Raw genomic sequence first — 8,207 nt, forward strand, 5'->3', positions numbered from 1 at the left:
ACCCAACCCACCAACAGCCGTTTGTTAAAACAGAGCAAGATCAAATAATAAGAAGGGATGGATCGATATTTATTGGAGCTGTTTTTGCTGACCAGTTTCTTAGAACACCAGTGCCCTCTGTTAATTCCAAGGTAGTCAGGCCTTTCATAGAACCTCTTCTGCAGTCATGACATTTTTGTCATGGCTGCAGAACCAAAAGGCAAAAACTTTTTTTGCCTCTTGCAGAACCAAGAGGCAAAAAACAAAGCCAGAGTGACACAATCAGAATGTGGGATTGGTTTGCTTAGCTGAGGATATGGGACACCGAAAGGCAGAAAGGTCTTTGGGACATGGAAAGGCAGAACTGGAGAATTCATAGCATTGGACTGGGAAATAAATTGGCTAGGTTAAAATAGTCAAGCCTTATTGAAAGCATACAAGATACAAAGACTCTCCAAAAACAAAGGAAGGGGTGGAAATTATAGGTATTGCTTTGGGGTGTCTGCCTGCCTGCCTGTCTTTCACAACCAAAATGTTACTTTATGTCAAACTTGGGTCCCCCAATGTCGGACCACAACACCTATTGTCCCCAGAGCTATTGTGGCTGGGGATCAGTGGTGCTCTTTGGACTGGACTTCCGGGCGGAGGTCCAGTCCCCTGCAAACCTGGGGGATCTCAAAATGTTGGCCTGGGGGGCCTCCAATTGCGGAGTGGCCGCTAATATAAGTGGCAGGATTGTCTATGCAAAAAGTGGTATCTCTCTGCAAGTCAGTGGGAAGTATCTTATTCAGAATCTCTTCTAAAAATACAAACAACAAAATAATCCAGCTTTCCCTGAGCATGTTCTGCTGTAAAAAAAATAGTGCATTGCAGCTTATCTGGTGGTGGTAGGGGTGGCCCCCAAAAGACCTTTAGATCCTGGCTCCCAAATTAACTAGGTGCATCTCTGCTGTGGATGATGTGAGTTGTAGTCCAACAACATCTGAGGACCCAAGTTTGAGAGCCCTCGCTTTATTTGCTTCTCGAAAATGAGAGCTCTGAGAATTTGTTACCATTAATGCAGCTGAGCTCCAGCAGATGGCAATGCAACTTCAGGGAAGGAAACCCTCTTCTCTGACTCGGAGGTTTCCCAAGGATCTCTAGCTCGAAGCTTCAGGCCGCCAGCAATGGCAGACGTCCATGCATTGCCACATTGTCTGCCGCGTGGGACTTGGAGATCAACAGCCCTGCGGCAAGCTGTCTTTTGGGGAGCTTCTCCACTGCTACTAATTCTCTCCTTAGGGGCGCCCTGATGAGTCTTTGAGGAGCCCCTGTTTCCAATTTGTGTTTTGGAAATGGCTGCTCCATTGGCGATCTTGTGTCTATGTCATGGTCAGGGTCAGAAACTGTGAGTGCAGATTTTACCGGTTAATTCTTAAGATTTGGGGGAAGCAGAAAGCATCACAAAACCCTGCCATTTCCCTGTGGATCTTCAAATCAACTATGTGTAATATTGGCAGCTACATTGGTCTAGGCTGCATCTCCCAATCTTGTGTGTGTGTGTGTGTGTGTGTGTGTGTGTGTGTGTGTGTGTGTGTGTTGGATTACAACTCCCATGAACCCCAGCCACAGTGACTGCAGGCTGCTGCTGCTGCTGCTGCTGCTGTTGATAATGATGATCAGAGCTGTAGTCCAACAACTTCTGGGAACCCACGGACGGAAACCCCTGCTCTAGAAGCATGATCCTCACTGAGGGCTTGGGAGGTCCTGGCTTCAAATCCTGGGCAAAGATCGTTGAGGAGCAGCTGTTGCTCAGTAGCACCAACACTGCAGGCAGAAGGTCCCAAATTCAGTACCTGGCAGCACTTTCAAGTTGGGCTGGGGAAAGACCGGCTCCCTGGAGAGCGGCTGCCAGTCCGTGCTGATAATGCTGATCTAGATGGATCCATTGTTTGTCTCTATATGAGGCAGCTTCGTATGGTATAAATATAGGAACATAGGAAGCTGCCATACACTGAGTCAGACCATTGGTCTATCTAGCTCAGTATTGTCTTCACAAACTGGCAGCGGCTTCTCCAAGGTTGCAGGCAGGAATCTCTCTCAGCCCTATCTTGGAGATGCTGCCAGGGAGGGAACTGGGAACCTTCTGCTCTTCCCAGAGTGGCTCCATCCGCTAAGGGGAATATCTTACAGTGCTCACGCATCGTCTCCCATTCATATGCAACCAGGGCAGACCCTGCTTAGCTAAGGAGACAAGTCATGCTTGGTACCACAAGACCAGTGTGATAGGATGGAGACTAGATAGATCGAGCGGAATACAAGTATGACGGATACATTAAATTAAATAACAGAGGAGTCTTAAGCATGTTTACTCAGAAGGAAGAGTGCATAGGATTTCAGCTAACGTGTGGAACAAATAAAACTCAGCACTGTGCAATTCTTATTGCAACTGAACTAAAAATAGCGACTACCCTACTTTTACTTTTTACTTTTTAAATTTACTTTTTATTTTAAGCATTTATATCCTGTTGTCCCATCTTAAAGGGTAGGGGTGTGCACATTTTGTGCTCCATGCTGAGCTTGGAAGGGAACACAAAATCCATGGGACGTTCCGTCAGAACAACCAGTCGAGCCAGTTGTTCCAAACATCTTCTGGCCTCTGCACACACATGGCTCCCATTTGTGTGGTGGTGCTGACCACGCAAATGGCTGCCACACGTACACAGAGGCCAGAAGAGTGTCATTCTGGAGTCAAAAATGGCACCCTGAACAGTTTGAGTGTTCCAAGTCGGAATGGAGTCATTCCGTTCTGAACTCAGAGCAGGCCCTTCGTTTGAAGGGCTTTCTGTTCCAAGCTCAGACCACTCAAGACGAACCGGTTTGCGGTCGGAATGTTCCAGCCATGAACCGTTCTGCACATCCCTATTAAAGAGTACTCAAGGCCATTTCCATACTCAAGCTTCCTTAGGTCTCCATTCTCTGCATGTGTCCCCAGAATTGCTTCCCTCAGGCACCCAAGCATGGGACACTTTGGTTCCTCCTATTTTCATTTCACTGTGTCTGCAGCAGATCCCCAACATTTCAAGCACAGTAAAGGTGTCAGAAAACAAGCCACACGCTGCTATCATTTCATATATTCGCAGAGTGTCTCTGCTGCTGATGTTAAGAGGTGAAGATACAGATACCGAAGAGCTGTTTTAGCAGCAGGCCTCCCAGGTGGGTCATTTCCCACCCCATCTGCAACATGAGCAGAGGACTGAAACAATCTGCCTTGCAGAGCTTCCATAAGGCTTAATGAGCCAAGCACTGAGTCATGCTCAACATAAAGTTTCGATACTTCTAGAGCAGAGGCTTCAGCGGCCCCTATTCACCAGGGGACAGTCCCTGTTTTCTAGAATCTGCCCCTGGTGAATCACTGGCCCCATTTTCTCTCTGTTTTTGTCTCTTGGGATGCCTTGTTCAATTCTCCCCCACCTGCCCCCGCCGCCAAGTGAGTTGCTATTGTTGAATCTTCACGATTCAGCTCCTTCTCCAGAGCATCCAGAAATTAAATCTCCAAGTGGACAGTTGGGTGTGGATGCACCATATCTCTAGTGCCTCTGCATGGAAGTTTTCCACACCCGGCTTTTAGTTTGTATCTCCTCCATGTGTGCTCACATATCGGCCAAATTTACCCCCCAATCCCTGCAAGTTATTGGGGAGCACTTCACACACAATCCGGGGTTTTCCTCGCGTATTAGAGTGTAGCCTGATTTATATCCGGGAGGGGGGCGTGCGGGTGAGGGGGGGGTCCACCTTTTCCATCAGTTTTTTGTGGGCAACTTCGAACTCGCAGTGAAGCCTTGCAGAAAACCTGCAGTGCTGTCTGGGAAAGCTCATGGAAATGGGTGCCCAACCCAAAGGCACTGTGCAGGTGGAATCCATCTCCAGCAAGGTGTCCTAGTTGGGGGGGGGGCTTGGGCAGTCATCTTAGGTATGGGAAGGAAGGAAGGGGTTGTTACAAGGATATTCCGATTTCCCTCTGCAAAATCTTAGAGGGGCTGTGCTTGGCTTTTCTGCCTTGGTAAAGTGTCATGGCCCACTTTCCATTTGCAGCATGCATGCTTGTAATCAGAATTGTCTGCCATGCCCCCCAGGTTGCTTTACCATTCCCAGGTATGGTCTCGAATCTATTTTCATCCATGGAGGACATGACACAGGCGTTCTAATGCAGTCTGCCAGCCTGGTGCATTATTCAGGGTGTTGCCTATGAACTGTGAGTCCTGGATTCACATTCCCGCTCACTTGTGCACTCTGCAAAGAGTCGGGGGCGATCTTTTGGCCTCAGTTCTCGATCTGGAAAATGGAGCTACTGCTCAGGGCTGTTGTGAGGCATGATAGCCGTATGAAGCACACTGAAGCTCTGTGACCAGGGCCAAGGGATCAAAGGCAACCTGGGGGAGGAGGGCCACCTTTGGTGGGCATGGGCACTCCTCCCCATGGTTAGTTCATCAGTGTCGCCAAGTGGTGTTGCTTGTGCAGTTTTGCAAAACCCAGTAATATCACAGGCCCTGCTGCTGCTGTGGCTGCTGCTGCTCTCAGGCTTTGCCCATCCAAAGGGCCCTGAGCAACCTCTCAAGAATGTCCTCCCTGCTTTGTTGCCGCTGCCACGACTCTCCTGCTCCAGGTCTGGGATCCCACTGAAGGTCTCTCAGGCCTTAGGAACACAAGAAGGAGCCTTCTACCAAGTCAGACCCTGAGTACCTCTAGCTTGGTACTGTCTACACGGACTGGTGGCCACTCTCAGGCAGGCAGGGGTCCTTCCCAGCCCTAGCTGGAGCTGCTCCCAGGGAGTGAACTGGGCGCCTTCTGCAAGCAAGCAGAGGCTCTGCCACTGAGTTTTGGTCCCAACCCCTAAGGAGACTATCTGGCACATGCAGGGCTCACAGGCAGTCCAATCAAACACAAACCGGGGGAGACCCTGCTTAGCAAGGAGGACAATTCATGCTCACGTTGGCAAGACCAACTCTCCTCCCCAAATGCACTCAACAAACAGCAACTCCGCGTGGCGCCCCGTCAGGTGGGCACTCTGGGCAACCGCCCAGCTTGTGCCACACACACACACACACACACACACACACACACACACACACACCCCAAAGCTGGCCCTGAGCATGGCTTTGGCATCCCCCACTCTTCTAAATCAGACGCCAAACCGACATTGGCTCGACTGGCTGTTTGGATTCAGATGGCAGAGAAGAGGTTCCCTTCAACGTCCTCTTGGGGGCATGAATGACATTCCGGAGTGGAGCCCTGCAAAGGACGGCTGCACTCAGTCGGTCCCGTCTTCCTGTGCCCACTTACCTGGGAGGAAGCCTCACTGAGCACATGGAGACTTACTCCTGAGTAAACGTGCCTAGGCTTGCCCTGGAAAAGGCGCGTGTAGCATCGCCCTGGAAAATAAACAAAGAGGGTCTCTAGACATCCCGCAGTCCCCTTTCCAGCCGGGCCCCCCTTCCTTCCCAAACCCACCCCTCCTCCAGATTGCTTGCATTATGTTTCCATCTTCACAGATCAGGGAGAGGAGGGAGGTCTTGCCAACCCGCCCCCCCCCCGCTTTTTTTGTTCACTGGCAGCAGCACCCTCCTTCCCCCTCCCTGAGAATGGGGCCCAGAGGGGCACCCTCTCCCCATGCCCACCTTGCAGCTGCCAGCCATTTCCCGCTCTGCAAGGGAAGCCGTTATTTAAGGAGGCAAAGCACAACAGGACGTGCAACACACACACACATATGTTGCAAGCCTTGTTTTGTGCCTACCCTGCACTTAATCACAATTAGGCGGTGGGTGTCAGCTCCATTGTCCAGATCATCCATCAGGAAGGGGCAGCCAGCAGCAGGGCTGGCAGAGGGAGAGCCGAGGTGACCCACTTACCATCCGGGCCGCTTGTCAGGCCGGCCAGCCGCCGGCGTCCTTGATGGACCGACCGTGGGGCCAGTGCGGGCCCTTCACCTGCCAGGCGGTGGGAAGCCACCCCCCCCCGCCGCCCCCGTGATGCCATTAAGAAGGGAATGGGAATCCCTGCAGCTGAGCTCAGGCACAGGGCAAGCTGGAAGCGGCTGGCACCGCATCGCCCTTTCTCTTTCGCCCGGCAGCCAGGATTATTCCAGTTGCTTGCATGGCCTGTTTCAAGGGGGAGCACCTGTCACACCCAGTTGCTGCTTCCAGGTCCTGATTGTGAGCAGCCATCAGCCATGGGGGCTGGACAGAACCTCCATGTTCAGAGGCAGACTATCTCGGGACACCAAGTGCAGGGGACAAATGGAGGTCTGCTGCCTTGTCTGCTGCCCTGCTTCATGGGGGCTTCATAGAAGCATCTAGTTGGCCTCTGTGGCCCTATTCACACGTCACCATGTTCAATGCACATGCAATCTGTGTGCAGTGTATGGGCATACAGATCTGTGCACATGTATGGTTTTTTCATGCTGATGTTTATTATCTGAAATATCAAAACCATCCAATTCACAAATCATAGCATTAGAACAGTTCATATGGCTGTACAGAATCTTGCACCTTCTCACCCCAATATTGGACAAACAATATCTATAGTCCATGGGAGGAGAGCTGGTCTCGTGCTAAAGAGTGTGACCTGTCCCCTTTGCTAAGCAGGGTCTACCTCGGTTTGCATTTGAATGGGAGACTACATTTGTGAGCGCTTGAAGAGTTTCCCTTTAGGGGATGGGGCTGCTCTGGGAAGAGCCCCTGCATGTTTGCATGCAGAAGGTTCCAGGTTCCCTCCCTGGCAGCATCTCCAAGAGAGGGCTGAGAGAGACTCCTGCCTGCAGCCTTGGGGGAGCTGCTGCCAGTTGGCGTAGACAATACTGAGCTAGATGGACCAAGGGTCTGACTCGGTATATGGCAGCTTCCTATGTTTCTATGTGCCTAATATCCATCCAGATACAAATTTGTCTATTGTATCCTCAACCTTGGAATGTTTATTATATGTAAGTTTTAACAAAAAATATCATGTTCCAAATATATTCTAACCAGTCTAGTCTCATTGAAGGTCTTGCTTCTTCCCTGCTTTTGCAATCCAGATTCTTGCAGCTGTTATCATTTCTACATCTGTGTGCAATTCTTCTCCTCTTATATATCCAAAAAGAATTTCCTTGGGATCCTTAGTTAAATTATAGTCTGACATTTCATTAATTGTTGATGTTACATCTTTCCACAACTTAATAGTAAGCGGGCATGGCCAATATATATGCAAAATATCTGCCCCAGGAGACTGAAACCTCCAGTGATGGTCATCCGTCAAAAGATATATATATATATATATATATATATATATATTTTAGACGTAAAGGAGTCATACACCAATGAAACTGTAACTTATACAGGTGTGTGCATGTACAGTTATGCACACATTATGTTCAGTGCATGTGCAGTAGCACACTTCCCATCTGTACCCTGCATTTCAGGGGATCTGTACCCAGGTTCTCTTTTAAAGTGAACTCATGTACAGTCATTCACACACAAATATGCATGTGTTCGCAGACACCTGAATGCATAATGTCTGAATGGGGCTTATGTGAAAGCAGGATGCTGGACTAGCTGCACCTTTGTTATGATCCATCCCACAGGGCCCTTCTTGGGTTTGCATGGGTTTCTCCTCCTTCCACCAGAAGCAGAGTTCTGTGCTGCTCAGAGGTTTGCTATACTGATCAACTAGCGAAAAGTCAGAGCTGGACTGTGGCTCTTACCCAAATTTAACTGGAGACCTGAAGCCCAAAATTTGGCGGGTTAAATCAAATTGCGACACAAATCCATCCACCGCTTTGGCCTCCAGGCCCTCTCAGCTCCCTGCCATACGACCTCTGCTTCTTTCCTGCCCATGACAGACGTCTACACTTGCTCCAACATTCTGTGTGGGGTTTTCCTCCAGGACAGGGCAGACTACAGATTTAATCAGGGCCAGCTCACCCATGAGGCCAGCTGAGGCGATGGCATCCGGCAGCAAATGTGCCACGGGGCAGCGAGTGTGGGCCCCCTGCCCCGTGCCAGAGGCCTCAGCTCACCTACCCGCTGCTGCCACCTCAACTCTGCTGCCACCACCCATTCCCCCCCCCATTTGGCACTCCCCACCCCACTGGTCATAGGAACATAGGAAGGTACGTTACACAGAGTCAGGCTATTGGTCTCTCTAGCACAGCAATGTCTGCACTGACTGGCAGCAGCTTATCCAAGGTTATCCATGGATCACTTCATGGAGGA

The sequence above is a fragment of the Hemicordylus capensis genome, chromosome 4 (genome assembly GCF_027244095.1).
Source record: "Hemicordylus capensis ecotype Gifberg chromosome 4, rHemCap1.1.pri, whole genome shotgun sequence".
NCBI classification, from domain to species: domain Eukaryota; kingdom Metazoa; phylum Chordata; class Lepidosauria; order Squamata; family Cordylidae; genus Hemicordylus; species Hemicordylus capensis.